At 44.3% G+C, this 21,073-nt stretch overlaps 1 long non-coding RNA gene across 1 annotated transcript; it reads left to right on the top strand.

The window, feature by feature from the left end:
- The first annotated feature begins 808 nt into the window (after positions 1-808).
- On the top strand, positions 809-5,638 carry LOC311132228. The gene is made up of 2 exons (XR_014613504.1): positions 809-1,806; positions 1,846-5,638. It is a non-coding gene; the product is annotated as an uncharacterized lncRNA (long non-coding RNA).
- The last annotated feature ends 15,435 nt before the right edge of the window (positions 5,639-21,073 follow it).

Below are 21,073 nucleotides of genomic sequence, written 5' to 3'. Positions count from 1 at the left end.
TGTGTCTAGAGAGAGATGGGGTGAAGCTGTGTCTAGAGAGAGATGGGGGTGAAGCTGTGTCTAGAGAGAGATGGGGTGAAGCTGTGTCTCTAGAGAGATGGGGGTGAAGCTGTGTCTAGAGAGATGGGGGTGAAGCTGTGTCTAGAGAGATGGGGGGTGAAGCTGTGTCTAGAGAGAGATGGGGGTGAAGCTGTGTCTAGAGAGATGAGGGGTGAAGCTGTGTCTAGAGAGAGATGAGGGGTGAAGCTGTGTCTAGAGAGAGATGGGGTGAAGCTGTGTCTCTAGAGAGATGGGGGTGAAGCTGTGTCTAGAGAGATGGGGGTGAAGCTGTGTCTAGAGAGATGGGGGGTGAAGCTGTGTCTAGAGAGATGGGGGTGAAGCTGTGTCTAGAGAGATGGGGGTGAAGCTGTGTCTAGAGAGAGATGAGGGGTGAAGCTGTGTCTAGAGAGAGATGGGGGGTGAAGCTGTGTCTAGAGAGAGATGGGGGTGAAGCTGTGTCTAGAGAGATGGGGGTGAAGCTGTGTCTAGAGAGAGATGGGGGGTGAAGCTGTGTCTAGAGAGATGAGGGGTGAAGCTGTGTCTAGAGAGAGATGGGGGATGAAGCTGTGTCTAGAGAGATGGGGGGTGAAGCTGTGTCTAGAGAGAGATGGGGGATGAAGCTGTGTCTAGAGAGATGGGGGGTGAAGCTGTGTCTAGAGAGAGATGGGGGGTGAAGCTGTGTCTAGAGAGAGATGGGGGTGAAGCCTTCCCTCCCATCTCTCTCTCTGACTGGCTATAACATGTCAATCAACCCCCCCCCCCCCCCCTTCAAAGAACCCAGCCAGCCATTAACGAACCAGCCTAGTCATTTTAGCACCATTCAATTCCTATTAAGTTGTTGCAGTTGTACGGCCTGCCATTCAGAAAATTCAGGGAGATTTTCACATATGCAGTGACAGACAGTCCAATATGGACTACAGTGCCCATAATGTTACACCCACTAGTGACCTTTAACCTCTGACCCCTAGTTCAGGTACCCATGATGACCCCATAGCCAGCCAGCCTCTCTCATACCTTCTCTAGAACCTCAGCAGCCAGTTAATTAGTTTAACCTCGGCAACCGCTAGCTACCTTCTATCAATGGCCTGGCCTTATACACTGAGTGTACAAAACATTAAGAACATGACTTAGACTGACCAGGTATGGTAGTAGGTGCCAGGCGCACCGGTTTGTATGAAGAACTGCAACGCTGCTGGGTTTTTCACGCTCAACAGTTTCCCGTGTGTATCAAGAATGGTCCACCACCCAAAGGACATCCATCCTACTTGACACAACTGTGGGAAGCATTGGACTCAACATGGGCCAGGATCCCTGTGGAACGCTTTCGACCTTGTAGAGTCCATGGGGGTGCAACTAAATATATAGAAAGGTGTTCTTAATGTTTTGTACACTCATTGTATGTGCAACTGCCTTTTTCTTCCCCCTAGCACTGTTTCCTTCCACTCTCTAGTTCCACTCTCTAGTTCCCACACACACACTCACGCAGTATTTTCGTTTAGAGACATATTAAGTAACAGTGGAAATGATTGCGTGTAGAGATTAGTGTGAAATGAACCCAGAGATTCACCTGTTTAACTCTGTTGTTCTTTTTTTAGGAGTAAACTAAATAAACACACACACAGGAATCCACATCTTCAATGTCTGCTTAGGTCAGCTTCACAATCAAAGCAGTGTGTCAGGTTAGTTGGAGGGGTGAGAGGCCTAGTGGACAGGGTCAGAGGCCTAGTGGACAGGGTCAGAGGTCAGAGGCCTAGTGGACAGGGTCAGGTTAGTTGGAGGGGTGAGAGGCCTAGTGGACAGGGTCAGGTTAGTTGGAGGGGTGAAAGGCCTAGTGGACAGGACAGGGTCAGGTTAGTTGGAGGGGTGAGAGGCCTAGTGGACAGGGTCAGGTTAGTTGGAGGGGTGAAAGGCCTAGTGGACAGGACAGGGTCAGGTTAGTTGGAGGGGTGAGAGGCCTAGTGGACAGGGTCAGGTTAGTTGGAGGGGTGAAAGGCCTAGTGGACAGGACAGGGTCAGGTTAGTTGGAGGGGTGAGAAGCCTAGTGGACAGGACAGGGTCAGGTTAGTTGGAGGGGTGAGAGGCCTAGTGGACAGGGTCAGAGGTCAGAGGCCTAGTGGACAGGGTCAGAGGTCAGAGGCCTAGTGGACAGGGTCAGAGGTCAGAGGTCTAGTGGACAGGACAGGTAGATTGTAGAGGACAGGACTCAAAGTAAGGGTCATGCAGTCAGGAGATTTAGCATAATGTATAGTAAATATAGTGGACTGTTATAAGGTTGTAGTAAGGTTGTATTAAAGTTGTACTACGGTTGTGGGAGGTTAAAATACAGTCGTAATCAGATGCAGGGGAGAGCAGAGCTTGTGGCAACTACACACTGGTAGTCTGCTGTTCTTTTTTATTTCTAGTTCAGGAACTCCCAGGTAGTCCCAGTTGTTATCAGGATAATGGTTCCTGTTACCCTTGGAATCACACTGTATGTGCAATAGTTGTCTTTGTTGATAGTTTCTCTCTCCAAAGTGTGTGTAGCATTGTCCCTGTCTGATGTTTGTTAGCCATGGACTGTACGTCTTTGTCCGTACCCCTTTACTGTGCCCCTAAAATGTCTTCAGTCTCATTAGAGGGGTTAGTGCAGAGTGAGTGAGTGAATGAAAATGGAGATTGACAGTGCGTGTTGTCTGTGTGTGTAGCTGAAACCTGTCAGGATACGCATGCCTACCGGTATGTAGAAGTATGTCTTTGACCTCAGTAAATGGAATGCTTTGTCAATCAATGCTCCAGCTAGCAGTTAATTTGTAGTCTGGCTGTCTATTTCAACAAGCTGGATACTGTAAATTCTAAACATTCTGCAGTCCAGGAAAACGATGTCAGTCCCCCAAAAAGATATAGGAGGAAGTCAGAAAGAAAGACAGAGACAGGCTCTTGGCTCTTGGCTAGGGAGAGGTTTACTGTACTTGGGGTTGCAAAGCTACTGGTAATTTACCAAAGTTACCGGAATCTTCAGTAATTTTGGTAATTAACAGAAAATGTATGTCAATCTATTGTAACTTTGGTCATTTAAACTTGAATAACTTTTTTTTTTAAGTATTCATATATAGGATTCATTTTTTTATATCTGTATCCATATGGTTCATGAAAAAATAGCCCAATAAATTTTTTTAAGTGTCTAATCAACAACGGCATTATTTTCAATTGACTGCAAACTATTTACTTTTTACACAACTGCCCCCAGTTTGACACCAAAACATTGTCAACAAATACATATTGACATAGTCAACTAAATGAAAATGTGTAAAAAAAAAAAAATGTTTAAGGATATTTCATATTTTCATACTGAAACGCCAATGATATTCACTAAATTTATGGTTTATATTTAAGATAATGTTTTACAGATTTTTCATAAAAAAATGTATTTTAAAATATTCTTATTGAATTATTTAATATATTTCACATGTGATAAGACCAGAGAGAGGGACATAGATAATAACAGACACCTGTGATAATCTGAAGAACCCAAAAGGGCCACTAGATGTCTGGCGATAGATTACATAAAATCCTTGAAATATACTACAATTCTGGTAGTTTGCTGGTAAAATTCGAAAGTTTCCAGTAATATACCCTCCATTCGCAACCTTAACTGTACATGCTTGGAGAGACATTCTTGGGATGCTTGTGGTGTAGTGAGTGGTGAGAGGGGTGGTATGATGGTAGTACTATGATGTCAGTAGCAGAGATATGTAGTGTTTTGTGAGAGGTGGTATGATGGTAGTACTATGATGTCAGTAGCAGAGATATGTAGTGTTTTGTGAGAGGTGGTATGATGGTAGTACTATGATTGGCTACAAGTTGTCAGGTGGATTTATGCTGTTTATAAGCCTCTGCTGAAATAAGGAACTTTCCTGTTTCAGTAGAAAGATGGGCGTTATGTACTGGTACTCTGGCCTGGCCTCAGCCCAGTCTCTACTGTGTGGTCTGTTGCGAGGCATGTTTGACATAGGATAGTTACATACAGGTACATGGGGATGTGTGTGTGTACACTTTGTTGTTTTTAACTTGAGATGAGGTTGTCCCCAACAGCCTTTTGTTTCTCTCTGTGTGTGGGAATGTGTGTGTACGCGCGTGTGTGTGTGTGGGAATGTGTGCCTGTGTTTGTGTGTGGTGTTCTCTCCTATGGACTCTGATCACTAGCCCTAACCCTCATAAGGTCCAGAGAAAAAAGACAGATGACAGTCATTATTACCTCATGTATTAGTGGGGACCACTTTTGTAAAACCAACCCATACAGATGCACATAAGACTTGGTACTGTTTCAGCACTTTCTAAACCCAGAGGAAAGGTCTGGTCTAATCCCTCATCTCAGACCAAGGTCTTCCCCAGAGGTAATAACATTCATTCATTCAATTCAGACAGAGAATGAAAGAGAGAGAGAGATAAAAAAATTAATTTAAAAAATTGAAAGAGTGAGAGGATAAAGTGATGGAGAGACTGTTCAGATTACGTTTTTTTTGCACATGGCCTGGTTGTAAACCGTAGTGTTTCCACTCTTTGCTCCATTTCGCCTAGCGTCCGACACGTTCTTGGGTCCAACGAGTTGAGATGCGAGGCGGTTTCTTGGTTCCATGTTTCTAATCAGAAGGACCTTTTTCGTGGACACACACACTTTTCTGTGTTCAATTTGGTCCTATAGTATAAAATACCTTTGGTTTCTTCATTAATGTACTTTTTCAGAATAGATGGGTTAGCTGACAACGCCACGAAAACGATTTGCACGCTTCGAAGGGGCAGAAGTCCACGACTTGTTGTGATTCTGCAGATAGCTAGCAACAATGACAAGAAGATGCCATATGGGGAATCGTAGGTGGCGTGTTTCAGCTAGTTTTATCTTGTTCATGATACAATGTCTTGTTTTGAGGTCACATCTATGCTAATATGGCAAAGATTCGCTAGCTAGCTAACCAACAACTGTAACGATGTATTTGAGAGACAACAAGTGCTCATTGTGCAAATGTATTTACGTTTTCAATAAACAATGGGGATGAAATATAGTTTACATGTTGTCAACCATCTAAGCCAACCCGTCTGTTTTGCCCCATAGTTGCGCACACGTGGGTTTTGTTGCTAAACAACCAACCCGTCTAAAGGACCTTTTCAGGTTTCCACAGGTTACCACAGCCACAAAGTCAAAATTGGCTATATCGTAAAAATTCATGTAAATATAAATGTGCTTTTTGTTCTTACTTTAAGGTTAGGGATATGCATAAGGTTAGCAGTGTGATTAAGGTTAGGGTTAGGTATAAAATCCAATTTTAAAAAGAGAACTTGTAGAAATAGGTGGGGTTTATGACTTTGTGACTGTGGTAACTAGTGACGACCACCTTTTTGTTGTGTTGGTCTCCTTTGTAGCGCTCGACTGTCAGGAGACGTGATTGGACGTCTGTTTAGGGAATGTGTCATGTGACAAGCCTCCTCATTGGAGGAGCACACCCAGCTGACCTTGTCTGTTTTTATTGGCTTATTTACTTCTTGCACAAATAACTAATAAAATGAATGTTGGTTTGAGCTTCAGCGTTTCAAAATGAAAATAAATGTGTTGTTGTTTTTATTGTTTATTGCCATGTTTTTGTTTTATTTTTGTTTCTTTCTTGGCAAAAAAAAAAAAGATAATGGTTTAGGCAACTTTTTAAATTGAACAGAATTCAATCAGGATTCCTTGGTTCAAACTTGACTGTTGTTTGACGTCTTGTCAATTAATTAATTAATGTCCGTACCGCTGGATAACCAACTCAGGCAGAGAAAACGTCAACACACCCACTAACCCAATGGTTAAGTTTCACCTCAATTTAATGTGGATGGGCTGTTCAATATGGGTTATTACTATTTTGAATGATTATATTTATATAATAAATATATAAATATAATTTATTGTATGGATTATTATTATTATTATTATTATTATTATTATTATTATTATTATTATACTGTTATATGCTGGAGATGGCTGCATGCTCTCAGTATGGAGGTTCAGTAAGGAGGCACGGGTTGTCCTGGTCCTGCAGTGAAGCAACATCAGACAGCAACTCTATCTTTGTTCCACTCTATCTATAACTACCAGCTGACAGACAAACATACATACACCCACTCTGACCTCTCACCTTTGACCCCAACACACTGAAGGCCAGGGAGGGGTATTCTGTCAGCTGGGGTCCAGTAAATGTTGTCTGTCTACTGTTCACAACACACAGCCTAGTGGCTAAAGACATGTCTGGGAGTGGGACTCTGGTCAAACTGGACCTGTGGGGACATCAACATTGCTGACTGCCAGTCACTCAGAGAACAAACTGAGACGCAACACAAGAACTGTTAAGGCAGGCAAGGAAAGACTTGGACATGAGAGCCAGAGCAGGTCAGAACCATCCAACGACCAACTCCTGTTGTAAAGATGCTTTATTGAAACACCACCAACCCCAGTGTCTGTCACTGTCCTCAGTAGCAAACCAATTGGTCAGTGTATTAGAGATCTGTAAGAACACACTTCTTAAGAAGAAAAAAAATATATTCAAAAAAAATATCTTCATGAAATGGGCAAATAAATGTGCTTAGATTTTTTTAAATGTTGCCAATGAATAATCTATAAGATATTGTAGGCTAATTTTGTAATATAATATTTCACACAAACATACATAGCCCCTACATCCTCACTCCTCATCCCAAATGACAATGTTTAATAAAAGAGGGAGCAAACAATAAACAAAGAGGTTGTCATGGTTTCACCACCAAGACAGGACATGCTTTCTCCGGGATACACTGGCCCAAGTGTTCTGGCATTATAGAAACAGGAGCTCCTCCTAGTGTCTGCCCAGTGACATTACACCACACTACCTGCTTACTGTGGCCTACAACCCTGTTGGACAAGGTGTCATGTCTTAACTCAGGGTTGCCCAACCCTGTTCCTGGAGAGCTACCCTCCTGTAGGTTTTCGCTCCAACCCCAGGTGTTACTAACCTGATTCATCTTATCAACCAGCTAATTATTATAATCAGGTGTGCTAGATTAGGGTTGGAGCGAAAACCTACAGGACTGTAGCTCTCCAGGAGCAGGGTTGGGCAGTGCTGTCTTAACTGGTGTTGAGGGGTTGAGAGAAAACAACGGGTGTTACATTACAACTTGTTACACACTCATTTCCAACCTCCTGGTTCTTTTAACTGTTGTTATTGTTTTTGTTTATTTCCCTCCAGTCCATTTTGTTGATGGAATACAAAGAGGTAAACAGATTGTATTGTGAGAGGATACGGAAAGAAGCCACAGAGGTAATTCCTATGGAAGGAGAGGATCTATTGCAGGGCTCTCCAACCCTGTTCCTGGAGAGCTACCCTCCTGTAGGTTTTCGCTCCAACCCCAGTTGTAACTAATCTGATTCAGTTTATCAACCAGCTAATTATTAGAAGCAGGTGCTCCAGATTAGGGTTGGAGCAAAAACCTACAGGGCGGTAGCTTTCCAGGAACCGGGTTGGAGTTAAAACCTACATGACGGTAGCTTTCCAGGAACAGGGTTGGAGCGAAAACCTACAGGAGGGTAGCTTTCCAGGAACAGGGTTGGAGTTAAAGCCTACAGGAGGGTAGCTTTCCAGGAACAGGGTTGGAGTTAAAGCCTACAGGGCGGTAGCTTTCCAGGAACAGGGTTGGAGTTAAAGCCTACAGGGCGGTAGCTTTCCAGAAACAGGGTTGGAGCGAAAACCTACAGGGCGGTAGCTTTCCAGAAACAGGGTTGGAGAGCCCTGCTCTATTGTATGTCAATATTGTGCAGTAGTGGCTAGCCCAGCGTTTCCCAAACTCGGTCCTCGGGACCACAAGGGGTGCACGTTTTGGTTGTTGCCCTAGTACTACACAGCTGATTCAAATAATCAAAGCTTGATGACGAGTTCAACAACCAAAAGGCTATGTTCCCATGTCCATACTAGCATACCACTTAGGATCCATGCCCAATGCTCTGCTTCATTCTAAGTAGTGTGCGAGTGTGGATATTTGGACAGAGCTCGTCCCAGGGCCTAGTAAACAGGTGTTGTGGATGTTGTCCTAATGAGATTAAGTCGTCCATTGGGGAGGTCGTGAAGGATGTTTTTACGTTTAATATCGTGCAGAAAAAAAGCATGGATATAGAAACTCTAGATTGGCCACACCGTGTGATAGTAATTGTTGGCTGTATATGCGAACTACTATGTTGGATATAGGAAGCTGTGATGGCTAGGGGTTTCCGTTTTCCCTGACCATGTTACTTTAACAAGGAAAAACTCTGGGCCCCAATGATAAAATGTTTAAATCAAATATTGCAGGAGCTATGTTAGAAAGGGTCTATGAGGAAGTATGTTGAGCCAAATATAGTTATTGTATGTCTGTGATGTGGACGTCTTGGGAGAGGGGAAAATGTTTTGCACCTTACTCCGTCAGTAAAATATAAAACCTTACTCCGTCAGTAAAATATAAAACCTTACTCAGTCAGTAAAATATAAAACCTTACTCAGTCAGTCAAATATAAAACCTTACTCCGTCAGTAAAATATAAAACCTTACTCCGTCAGTAAAATATAAAACCTTACTCCGTCAGTAAAATATAAAACCTTACTCAGTCAGTAAAATATAAAACCTTACTCAGTCAGTCAAATATAAAACCTTACTCCGTCAGTAAAATATAAAACCTTACTCCGTCAGTAAAATATAAAACCTTACTCCGTCAGTAAAATATAAAACCTTACTCCGTCAGTAAAATATAAAACCTTACTCAGTCAGTAAAATATAAAACCTTACTCAGTCAGTAAAATATAAAACCTTACTCCGTCAGTAAAATATAAAACCTTACTCAGTCAGTCAAATATAAAACCTTACTCCGTCAGTAAAATATAAAACCTTACTCCGTCAGTAAAATATAAAACCTTACTCCGTCAGTAAAATATAAAACCTTACTCAGTCAGTAAAATATAAAACCTTACTCCGTCAGTCAAATATAAAACCTTACTCCGTCAGTAAAATATAAAACCTTACTCCGTCAGTAAAATATAAAACCTTACTCCGTCAGTAAAATATAAAACCTTACTCAGTCAGTCAAATATAAAACCTTACTCAGTCAGTCAAATATAAAACCTTACTCCGTCAGTCAAATATAAAACCTTACTCCGTCAGTAAAATATAAAACCTTACTCAGTCAGTAAAATATAAAACCTTACTCAGTCAGTCAAATATAAAACCTTACTCCGTCAGTAAAATATAAAACCTTACTCAGTCAGTCAAATATAAAAATTCACTCAATCAGTAAAATATAAAACCTTAGTCAGTAAAGATGAAACCAGGCAGGAGCTGTTATCTGGAAAAGAGAAAACCTTACTTGTTTTGTTTTGTTTTCATACTCTGTAATTTGTGTAAAATATTGTACTTGCTTTTTATATAAAAATCTTTAAAAGGTGTGTCTGTTTGTAGGATACACTAGTCTCAGTTTCTTGGATTTGATGGCTTTTTTTTCTTTGATGGTGCTTGCAGATTTTCTAGTTAGAATTTATTTCATTATTATAACAAATAATAAAACAATATTTGATCCAGGTCATGAATACATTTGTTTTTGAAAAAAAGAAAATGCCATTGTTTGTTGTTTTATTATACACATACTAATAAAAGAGTTCAGGCCTTTTGATCACAGTCCGCATAACCCAAAACTAATTCTGCAGCACTCATTTTCCAGATGCGTTCTTCCGTAACTGTGAGAGAAATGTACTGTAGACAACACGTCTGTGGCTTGTTTTGTCTACAGAGGTGCTGTGGAAATAATGCTGTCCTGCCAGCAAACGTCGTTACCATGAACCTCTACGTCCAGAGACAACAAGAGAACCTTTCCATTTTAGCAATAACACTGTGTAACCTTGGCTGACTCATTGTAATTCTACTAACACACACACATACACACACAAACATGCACACATACACACACACACACTCACAGATCCACCCACCCTCACACACATACGCACAGGCAAATATCTACTTATCTACACACTGCAAGTGTTCTGTGTGTGTAAAGATATGTTCTTCCAGTGAGTTCTAGGCACACAGTGTACTATACAGTACCTCATTAATGGGCTGTGGGTGTAGGCAGACAGGCAGGCAGGCAGATAGACAGACAGACAGACAGACAGACAGACAGACAGACAGACAGACAGACAGACAGACAGACAGACAGGTTGTCTGGAGTATCATTATGCATCATACCTGGGCTCATTCATCTGAGTTATTGTCAGTTTGAGTTAGTGTCAGTTTGAGTTATTGTCAGTTTGAGTTAGTGGCAGTTTGAGTTAGTGGCAGTTTGAGTTATTGTCAGTTTGAGTTAGTGGCAGTTTGAGTTAGTGGCAGTTTGAGTTATTGTCAGTTTGAGTTAGTGGCAGTTTGAGTTAGTGGCAGTTTGAGTTAGTGGCAGTTTTAGTTAGTGGCAGTTTGAGTTAGTGGCAGTTTGAGTTAGTGGCAGTTTGAGTTAGTGGCAGTTTGAGTTATTGTCAGTTTGAGTTAGTGACAGTTTGAGTTAGTGGCAGTTTGAGTTATTGTCAGTTTGAGTTAGTGGCAGTTTGAGTTATTGTCAGTTTGAGTTAGTGGCAGTAGAGGACTGCACTGAGAACAGATCAGGGACCAATAAACACTCTATTACTACTACGTCTGCTAATTACATCCAGACCAGACTCACTTAACCCATTCACACCCGTCTGTGTTCCAGTAACCCCACTAGCATATTACTTAGTATGAAGCAATGTATTGGGCATGCATTGTCAGTGGTATGTTAATGTGGATAAATATTAAGACCCTGTGCATGTGTGCATGATTGCAATTGAACAGAATCAAAACAACTTACTTATGTGGCTATTATCCTGAAAATGTGTTGTGGGGACATTTACTGCTGCACATATCAATGCCTCTTACCTGCATGCAGTGTTCAACAGTAGCTGCATCATGAACAAAAACAACAGCTCTAAACCCGCCCACGTTTACTCACTACAAAAAACACTCGTATCGTTTTCCCCACTCTTTCTTACTCTGTAGAGTGATGGTGTAACAGTCTTAGGCCTAAACAATGGGAACACCATTACTATTACAGCAGGAAGGCTACCGTATGTTTCTTTGTTTTACAGTAGTGTTTCTTTGTTTTACAGTAGTGTTTAATCCCTGAATGTTCCAGTAAAGAAATACAGCTCTGTAGTTAGTTAACTCAACATTAATACAGTGAGTTAGTCTACAGCTCTGTAGTTAGTTAACCCAACATTAATACAGTGAGTTAGTCTACAGCTCTGTAGTTAGATAACTCAACATTAATACAGTGAGTTAGTCTACAGCTCTGTAGTTAGTTAACCCAACATTAATACAGTGAGTTAGTCTACAGCTCTGTAGTTAGTTAACTCAACATTAATACAGTGAGTTAGTCTACAGCTCTGTAGTTAGTTAACCCAACATTAATACAGTGAGTTAGTCTACAGCTCTGTAGTTAGTTAACTCAACATTAATACAGTGAGTTAGTCTACAGCTCTGTAGTTAGTTAACCCAACATTAATACAGTGAGTTAGTCTACAGCTCTGTAGTTAGTTAACCCAACATTAATACAGTGAGTTAGTCTACAGCTCTGTAGTTAGTTAACCCAACATTAATACAGTGAGTTAGTCTACAGCTCTGTAGTTAGTTAACCCAACATTAATACAGTGAGTTAGTCTACAGCTCTGTAGTTAGTTAACCCAACATTAATACAGTGAGTTAGTCTACAGCTCTGTAGTTAGTTAACCCAACATTAATACAGTGAGTTAGTCTACAGCTCTGTAGTTAGTTAACCCAACATTAATACAGTGAGTTAGTCTACAGCTCTGTAGTTAGTTAACCCAACATTAATACAGTGAGTTAGTCTACAGCTCTGTAGTTAATTAATATCAGACCCCACCAGGTATCAGACACCACCAGATATCAGTCACCACCAGTAATCAGACACCACCAGATATCAGTCACCACCAGTAATCAGACACCACCAGGTATCAGACCCCACCAGGTATCAGACACCACCAGATATCAGTCACCACCAGTAATCAGACACCACCAGGTATCAGACCCCACCAGGTATCAGACACCACCAGATATCAGTCCCCACCAGGTATCAGACACCACCAGATATCAGTCACCACCAGTAATCAGACGCCACCAGATATCGGAGACAGATTGTATTACCCCTCTCACTCCTTTTTCCTTTTGAGCTGAAGCCTGATCGTATTTAGTCAGTTACAGTAAGAGCTACCATTAAGTACAACACATCCTAACATTACATTCAGCTATCAGTCTAGAGAGAGGATCGCCAGGAACAGCACTCAAAGCCAGCATGCAGTTATTGCAATGTCTATAATAGCCATGGAGGAGGGACAGAGTTGCAAGGTTTCAAGCAACCCTCACTGGCTCTTGCATATTTAATTTCTGCAGAGCAGGCTGCATGTTTTAAATCATGTTCTGATAATATTTCTCACAATTTTACGTAAGAGCCAAATGTGCATAGCATGTCACAACAGGTCCTGAGAGAAACACATTTGTGGTGATGGTGGTAGGTTGGTGTGTGTGCATGTGTATGTCTGTTTTCATGTGTGTGTGTGTGTGTGTGTGTGTGTGTGTGTGTGTGTGTGTCATTAGTGGAACATGCTGTGTGACTCTGATAAAGGTGGTTCTGCAACTGAGCTCCTTGAGTAGGTACAGGTTGAGCGGAGGCCCACCAGGATATCTCTGATGGTGTTCTCTACGTCTCCTCTGTAGGTAACCTCCACCGTCCGACCCTCTGACGCCCTACAGAGGGAGAGGAGAACATCAGCACCAACTCAGTGTATATGATGAGACAACATTCAAGTGATGTTACTGATCATGATTACAAAACCTTTTAAGCAGGTCCATTCAACAGGTCCATTAGCAGATGGTCCATATTGACTGACATTAGGTGACTGTGTACTAGGCCACTCCCCCTACGTATTTCTTCATGGCGGTGTCGGAGCTCATCCCATAGAACAGCTTGACCTTCTTGCCATCCTTCTCGACGACCTCACCCAGGCACTGGTCGTGTCCCGCCAGCATTCCAACCATCATCACCATGTCAGCCGCCACACCTGTGGATGAGGATGGGAAGCCTGGGCAGCCTATCAGCAACCAGTCATGGACAAGTTCAGGTTGTTCAAAATGTTTTCTCCTTATTGAACAAGGCTGTTAATACATCCTTCTAATGGCCATTCACATTCATCCTTCTAATGGCAGTTCTAAATTCAGGGATTCAGTTAGGGGTTCCATATACCCGAAAGCTTTAGCCACGTCGCCTGGGCAACTGCAACCACCATCCTGTGGAAGAAAGAAGTCATGTCATTGGTGTTCTCCAGCTATTAGATTGTAATGTGGTTTTATTACTTTGCAATTTCAATAATGGTTTGTATTTATGGTATCAAGTCATGTCGTTTGCTTCCTTCCTTTGCATAGTGACACCCTGCTTCCTTCCTTTGCATAGTGACACCCTGCTTCCTTCCTTTGCATAGTGACACCCTGCTTCCTTCCTTTGCATAGTGACACCCTGCTTCCTTCCTTTGCATAGTGACACCCTGCTTCCTTCCTTTGCATAGTGACACCCTGCTTCCTTCCTTTGCATAGTGACACCCTGCTTCCTTCCTTTGCATAGTGACACCCTGCTTCCTTCCTTTGCATAGTGACACCCTGCTTCCTTCCTTTGCATAGTGACACCCTGCTTCCTTCCTTTGCATAGTGACACCCTGCTTCCTTCCTTTGCATAGTGACACTCTGCTTCCTTCCTTTGCATAGTGACACCCTGCTTCCTTCCTTTGCATAGTGACACCCTGCTTCCTTCCTTTGCATAGTGACACCCTGCTTCCTTCCTTTGCATAGTGACACCCTGTTGCAGGAGAAATACTGCCCTCTAAGCGTTGCTACGGAGATTCATGTGGCCATATTGGATTTGTTATGGCTGTATCTCAAACAACTTCACTTCCTGTACTTCCCTGACCCAACCACACTTCAAATAAATACAGAGAGGACTCAAACGACTGGATAGCCTAGCTACAGTGTGTGTGCATTTGTTTGTGTGTGTTTGCGTTTGTGTGTGTGCGCATGTAGACTGATGCACCCACCTGGCCCCTTGGGGGAAGGTTTAGACTGATGCACCCACCTTGCCAGGGGGAACACTTAGACTGACGCACTCACCTGGCCCGATGTCAGCGCCAGAGAGAATGAGCTCCTCCACCATCTCCGCTGTCACCACGTTGCCAGCCTGCAAACGTACGCTCACACAAACACACACACAGGTCCCCAAAGCACACACATCCCTGGGTCGCTCCTCTTTTCAGTTCGCTGCAGCTAGCGACTGGAACGAGCTGCAAAAAAACACTCAAACTGGACAGTTTTATCTCCATCTCTTCATTCAAAGACTCAATCATGGACACTCTTACTGACAGTTGTGGCTGCTTCGCGTGATGTATTGTTGTCTCTACCTTCTTGCCCTTTGTGCTGTTGTCTGTGAACAATAATGTTTGTACAATGTTATGCTGCTACCATGTTGTGTTGCTGCCATGTTGTTGTCATGTTGTGTTGCTACCATGCTGTGTTGTCATGTTGTGTTGTTGTCTTAGGTCTCTCTTTATGTAATGTTGTGTTGCTACCATGTTGTGTTGTTGTCTTAGGTCTCTCTTTATTTAATGTTGTGTTGCTACCATGTTGTGTTGTTGTCTTAGGTCTCTCTTTATGTAATGTTGTGTTGTCTCTCGTCGTGATGTGTGTTTTGTCCTACATTTTTATTTTTTATCCCAGCCCCCGTCCCCACAGGAGGCCTTTTGCCTTTTGGTAGGCCGTCATTGTAAATAAGAATTTGTTCTTAACTGACTTGCCTAGTTAAATAAAGGTTAAATAAAATAAAACACACACAGGGAAAACAAAGAGCCACAGCTGCATCAGGTCTCCAGGCTGGATAATAGTCATTATGTCACGAACGTCGAAGGAGGACCAAGGCGCAGCGTTGAAGGCGAACATACTTTTTATTGAATGATTACACGAACAAAACAACAAACGATAACGTGACGTCCTCGGTCTAACACAAACCACACTGGAACAAGATCCCACAAACACTGTGGGAACACAGCCTGTCTAAATATGGTTCCCAATCAGAGACAACCAGCAACAGCTGACACTCGTTGCCTCTGATTGAGAACCACTCTGGCCAACATAGACATACATGAACTAGAAAAACAAAGAACACTCACACCCTGGCTCAACATACAAGCCTCCCCAGAGCCAGGGCGTGACAGTACCCCCCCCCAAAGGCGCGGACTCCGACCGCGCCAACCAAATACCACAGGGGAGGGACCGGGTGGGCACTCCGCCTTGGCGGCGGATCCGGCTCCGGGCATGATCCCCACTCCCTCTCTAACCCCCCAAAGTACCCCTGGTCTGGTCCTGCTGACTGGAGCTGGACTGCACACTGGTGGAGCGAATTGCTCTAGCTCCGGCGTGAAGCAGCTGACCCGTGCCGAACCAGGCACCGGTGGAACAGGCACGGGCTGTGCCGGACTGACGAAACGCACCACTGACTTGGTGCGGGGAACAGGAGCGGGCCGGACTGGGCTGACGAAGCGCACCACTGACTTGGTGCGGGGAGCAGGAACGCCACTGACTTGGTGCGGGGAGCAGGAGCGGGCCGAGCTGGGCTGACGAAACGCACCACTGACTTGGTGCGGGAAGCAGGAGCGGGCCGGACCGGGCTGACGAAACGCACCACTAACTTGGTGCGGGGAGCAGGAGCGGGCTGGACTGGGAACACACACCACTGGCCCTACGCGGGGATCAGGAACAGGCCGGACCGGACTGGCAACACACCCCAGTACCTCTCGCCGTGCCTCTACATCCTCTTTCCCCCTGGTGACCAGTGACTCCCGTAACCTGGCGGCCTCCTGCTGCCCCGTCGTCCACGGCGTGAGCCCCGCCCTAAAAAAATTCTGTCCGTCTCTCCTACCCGTGGACCAGGTCTCCATGTCTCTCGCCAGACTTTCGCCCTTCTGCTTCCAGGTCGAGCCTCTCTCTTCCTCACACGGCTTGACCCAGTCGAGGAGGCGAAGGAGATCCGCTAGAGATCTCCCTGGCGATGGCTCCTGGACACGCTGCTTGGTCCAGTCTTGGTGGGATCTTCTGTCACGAACGTCGAAGGAGGACCAAGGCGCAGCGTTGAAGGCGAACATACTTTTTATTGAATGATTACACGAACAAAACAACAAACGATAACGTGACGTCCTCGGTCTAACACAAACCACACTGGAACAAGATCCCACAAACACTGTGGGAACACAGCCTGTCTAAATATGGTTCCCAATCAGAGACAACCAGCAACAGCTGACACTCGTTGCCTCTGATTGAGAACCACTCTGGCCAACATAGACATACATGAACTAGAAAAACAAAGAACACTGACACCCTGGCTCAACATACAAGCCTCCCCAGAGCCAGGGTGTGACACATTATTAGGACACTTTTGTCTTGCTGCTGATGAAGGAACAACCTCACCCCCTTCATGACCTTTTAGAAGGAACAACCTCACCCCCTTCATGGCCTTTTAGAAGGAACAACCTCACCCCCTTCATGACCTTTTAGAAGGAACAACCTCACCCCCTTCATGACCTTTTAGAAGGAGCAGCGATTACAGCTGTGAGTCTTTCTGGCTTTGCACACCTGTATTGTACAATATTTGTACATTATTCTTTTAAAAATTCTTCAAGCTCTGTCAAGTTGGTTGTTGATTATTGCTAGACAACCATTTTCAAGTCTTGCCATATATTTAAGCCGATTTAAGTCAGAACTGTAACTACGCCACTCAGGAACATTCAATGTCGTCTTGGTAAGCAACTTTAGTGTATACAGTATTTGGCCTTGTGTTTTAGGTTATTGTCCCGCTGAAAGGTGAATTTGTCTCCCAGTGTCTGTTGGAAAGCAGACTGAAGCAGGTTTTCCTCTAGGATTTTGCCTGTGCTGATCTCTATTCTGTTTATTTTTATCCTAAAAAACTCCAGTCCTTGCTGATGACAAGCATATCCATAACATGATGCAGCCACCACCATGCTTGAAAATATGAAGAGTGGTACTCAGTGATGTGTTGTGTGGATTTGCCCCAAACATAACGCTTCATTTGCAGTTTTACTTTAGTGCCTTATAGCAAACAGGATGCATGTTTTGGAATATTTTTTATTCTGTACAGGCTTCCTTCTTTTCACTCTGTCATTTAGCTTAGTATTGTGGAGTAACTACAATGTTGATCCATCCTCGGTTTTCTCCTATCACAGCAATTAAACTCTGTAACTGTTTTAAAGTCACCTTTGGCCTCATGGTGAAATACCTGAGCGGTTTCCTTCCTCTCCGGCAACTGAGTTAGGAAGGACGCCTGTATCTTTGTAGTGACTGGGTGTATTGATACACCATCCAAAGTAATTAATAACTTCACCATGCTCAAAGGGATATTCAATGTCAGCTTTTTTATTTTTTACCCATCTGCCAATAGGTGCCCTTCTTTGCGAGGCACTGGAAAACCTCTCTGGTCTTTGTAGTTGAATCTGTGTTTGAAATTCACTGCTCGACTGAGGGACCTTACAGATAATTGTATGTGTGGGGTACAGAGATGAGGTAATCATTAAAACATATTTTTAAACACTATTATTGCACACAGAGTGAGTCCATGCAACTTATTATGTGACTTATTAAGCACATTTTTACATCTGAACTTATTGCCATAACAAATGGTTTGAATACTTATTGACTGAAGACATTTCAGCTTTTCATTTTTTATTAATTAGTAAACATTTCTAAAAACTTAAATTACTTTCACATTATGGGGTATTGTGTGTAGGCCAGTGACCCCAAATCTCAATTTAATCAATTTTAAATTCAGGCTGTAACACAACAAAATGTGGAATAGGTCAAAGGGTGTGAATACTTTCTGAAGGCACTGTACATCACCCTTAGCTTGGCACCAGTAAGTGTTTGCTGATCAATAGCTAATATTTATTTACAGTGCCTTCAGAAAGTATTCAGACCCCTTGACTTTTTCCACATTTTGTTACGTTACAGCCTTATTCTAAAATGGAATTTTTTTAAAAGAAGAAACCCTCAGTAATCTACACACAATACCCCATAATGACAAAGCGAAAACATGTTTTTAGAAATGTTTGCTCAGGTGCATCCTGTTTCCATTGATCATCCTTGAGATGTTTCTACAACTTGATTGGAGTCCACCTGTGGTAAATTCAATTGATTGGACATGATTTGGAAAGGCACACACCTGTCTATATAAGGTCCCACAGTTGACAGTGCATGTCAGAGCAAAAACAAAGTCATGAGGTCGAAGGAATTGTCCGTAGAGCTCCGAGACAGGATTGTGTCGAGGCACAGATCTGGGGAAGGGTACCAAAAAAGGTCTGCAGCCTTGAAGGTCCCTAAGAACACAATGGCCTCCATCATTCTTAAATGGAAGTAGTTTGGAACCACCAAGACTCTTCCTAGAGCTGGCCGCCCGGCGGCCAATCTGAGCAATCGGTGGAGAAGGGCCTTGGTCAGGGAGGTGACCAAGAACCCGATGGTCACTCTGACAGAGCTCTAGAGTTCCTCTGTGGAGATGGGATAACCTTCCAAAAGGACAACCATCTCTGCAGCACTCCACCAATCAGGCTTTTATGGTAGAGTGGCCAGATGGAAGCCACTCCTCAGTAAAAGGCACATGACTGCCAGTGGTGTAAAGTACTTAAGTAAAAATAATTTAAAGTACTACTTAAGTAGTTTTGGGGGGTATCTGTACTTTACTTTACTATTTATCTTTTTGCCAACTTTTACTTTTACTTCACTACATTCCTAAACAATAGAATGTACTTTTTACTCCATACATTTTCCCTGACACCCAAAAGTACCCGTTACATTTTGACAGGAAAATGGTCCAATTCACACACTTATCAAGAGAACATCCCTGGTCATCCCTACTGCCTCTGATCTGGCAGACTCACTAAACACAAATGTTTAGTTTGTAAATTATGTCTGAGTGTTGGAGTGTGCCCCTGGCTATCAGTCAATAAAAATAACAAAATAAAATTGTGCCATCTGGTTTGCTTAATATAAGGAATTTGAAATGGTTTATACTTTTACTTTTACTTTTGATACTTAATGTCACGATCGCCAATGAAGTATGACCAAAGCGCAGCGTTGGGAGTGAACATGATGATTTTAATTTTGAAACACACGACAAAACAAAACACGATCCGTGACGTCCTCAGTTACACCGACTGAATAAAGAACAAAAACCCACAACCACAAGGTGAACACAGACATTTAAATATGGCTCCCAATCAGAGATAACGAGCCGACAGCTGACACTCGTTACCTCCGATTGGGAGTCACTGACCAAACATAGAACGCGAACACCTAGACACTACCCACAGTACACAACACACGGAAATCTACACACCCTGACTAAACACAAAAAGTCCTAGAACCAGAGTGTGACAGTACCCCCCCCCCAAAGGCGCGGACTGCGACCGCGCCTAACTACAAGCAAACAGGGGAGGGCTGGGTGGGCATTCCTCCTCGGCGGCGGCTCCGGCTCCGGGCTTCCTCCCCACTTCCTCTCCAACCCCCCAAAGTACCCCTGGTCCTGCCTAGCCCCGCTGGCCGGAACCGGACTGACGACACGCGCCCCTGGCTTGGTGCGTGGATCCTGGCTGGACGGCTCTGGCGGATCCCGGCTGGACGGCTCTGGCGGATCCCGGCTGGACGGCTCTGGCGGATCCCGGCTGGACGGCTCTGGCGGATCCCGGCTGGAAGGCTCTGGCGGATCCCGGCTGGAAGGCTCTGGCGGATCCCGGCTGGAAGGCTCTGGCGGATCCCGGCTGGACGGCTCTGGCGGATCCCGGCTGGACGGCTCTGGCGGATCCCGGCTGGACGGCTCTGGCGGATCCTGGCTGGACGGCTCTGGCGGATCCTGGCTGGACGGCTCATGGCTGGCTGACGGATCTGGCTGCTCATGGCTGGCTGACGGATCTGGCTGCTCATGGATGGCTGACGGATCTGGCTGCTCATGGCTGGCTGACGGATCTGGCTGCTCATGGCTGGCGGAAGGATCTGGCTGCTCATGGCTGGCGGAAGGCTCTGGCTGATCCTGTCTGGCGGAAGGCTCTGGCTGATCCTGTCTGGCGGACGGCTCTGGCTGGACAGGGCTGGCGACGCACCCCGTAGGCTTGGTGCGTTGAGCAGGGACAGACAGAACCGCACTGGGGACACACACCCCTGGCCCTACACGGGGATCAGGAACGGGCCGGACCGGACTGGAAACACCCCCCAGTACCTCTCGCCGTGCCTCCACACTTTCCATCCCCTTCGTAACCAGTGGCCCCCTTAAACTGGCGGCCATATCTGCCAACCTCTTGCACTCCTCCGGGCCGTACACCTTCTGCCCCGACGTAGTGAGCCCCCCCCTAAAAAATTTCTGGGGGTCTCTCCTCTCGGTGGACCAGGCCTCCATAGTCCTCTCCCAACCTTCGCTCTTCTGGCTCCACCACTCGTTATCCAACTGCTGCTTGGTCTCGTTGTGGTGGGTTTTTTCTGTCACGATCGCCAATGAAGTATGACCAAAGCGCAGCGTTGGGAGTGAACATGATGATTTTAATTTTGAAACACACGACAAAACAAAACACGATCCGTGACGTCCTCAGTTACACCGACTGAATAAAGAACAAAAACCCACAACCACAAGGTGAACACAGACATTTAAATATGGCTCCCAATCAGAGATAACGAGCCGACAGCTGACACTCGTTACCTCCGATTGGGAGTCACTGACCAAACATAGAACGCGAACACCTAGACACTACCCACAGTACACAACACACGGAAATCTACACACCCTGACTAAACACAAAAAGTCCTAGAACCAGAGTGTGACACTTAAGTACATTTTAGCAATTCCATTGACTAAAACCAAA

This window comes from Coregonus lavaretus (assembly GCF_964263955.1).
Source record: "Coregonus lavaretus genome assembly, chromosome: 7".
NCBI lineage: Eukaryota > Metazoa > Chordata > Actinopteri > Salmoniformes > Salmonidae > Coregonus > Coregonus lavaretus.
This window is presented reverse-complemented; position numbering and strand designations above follow the sequence as displayed.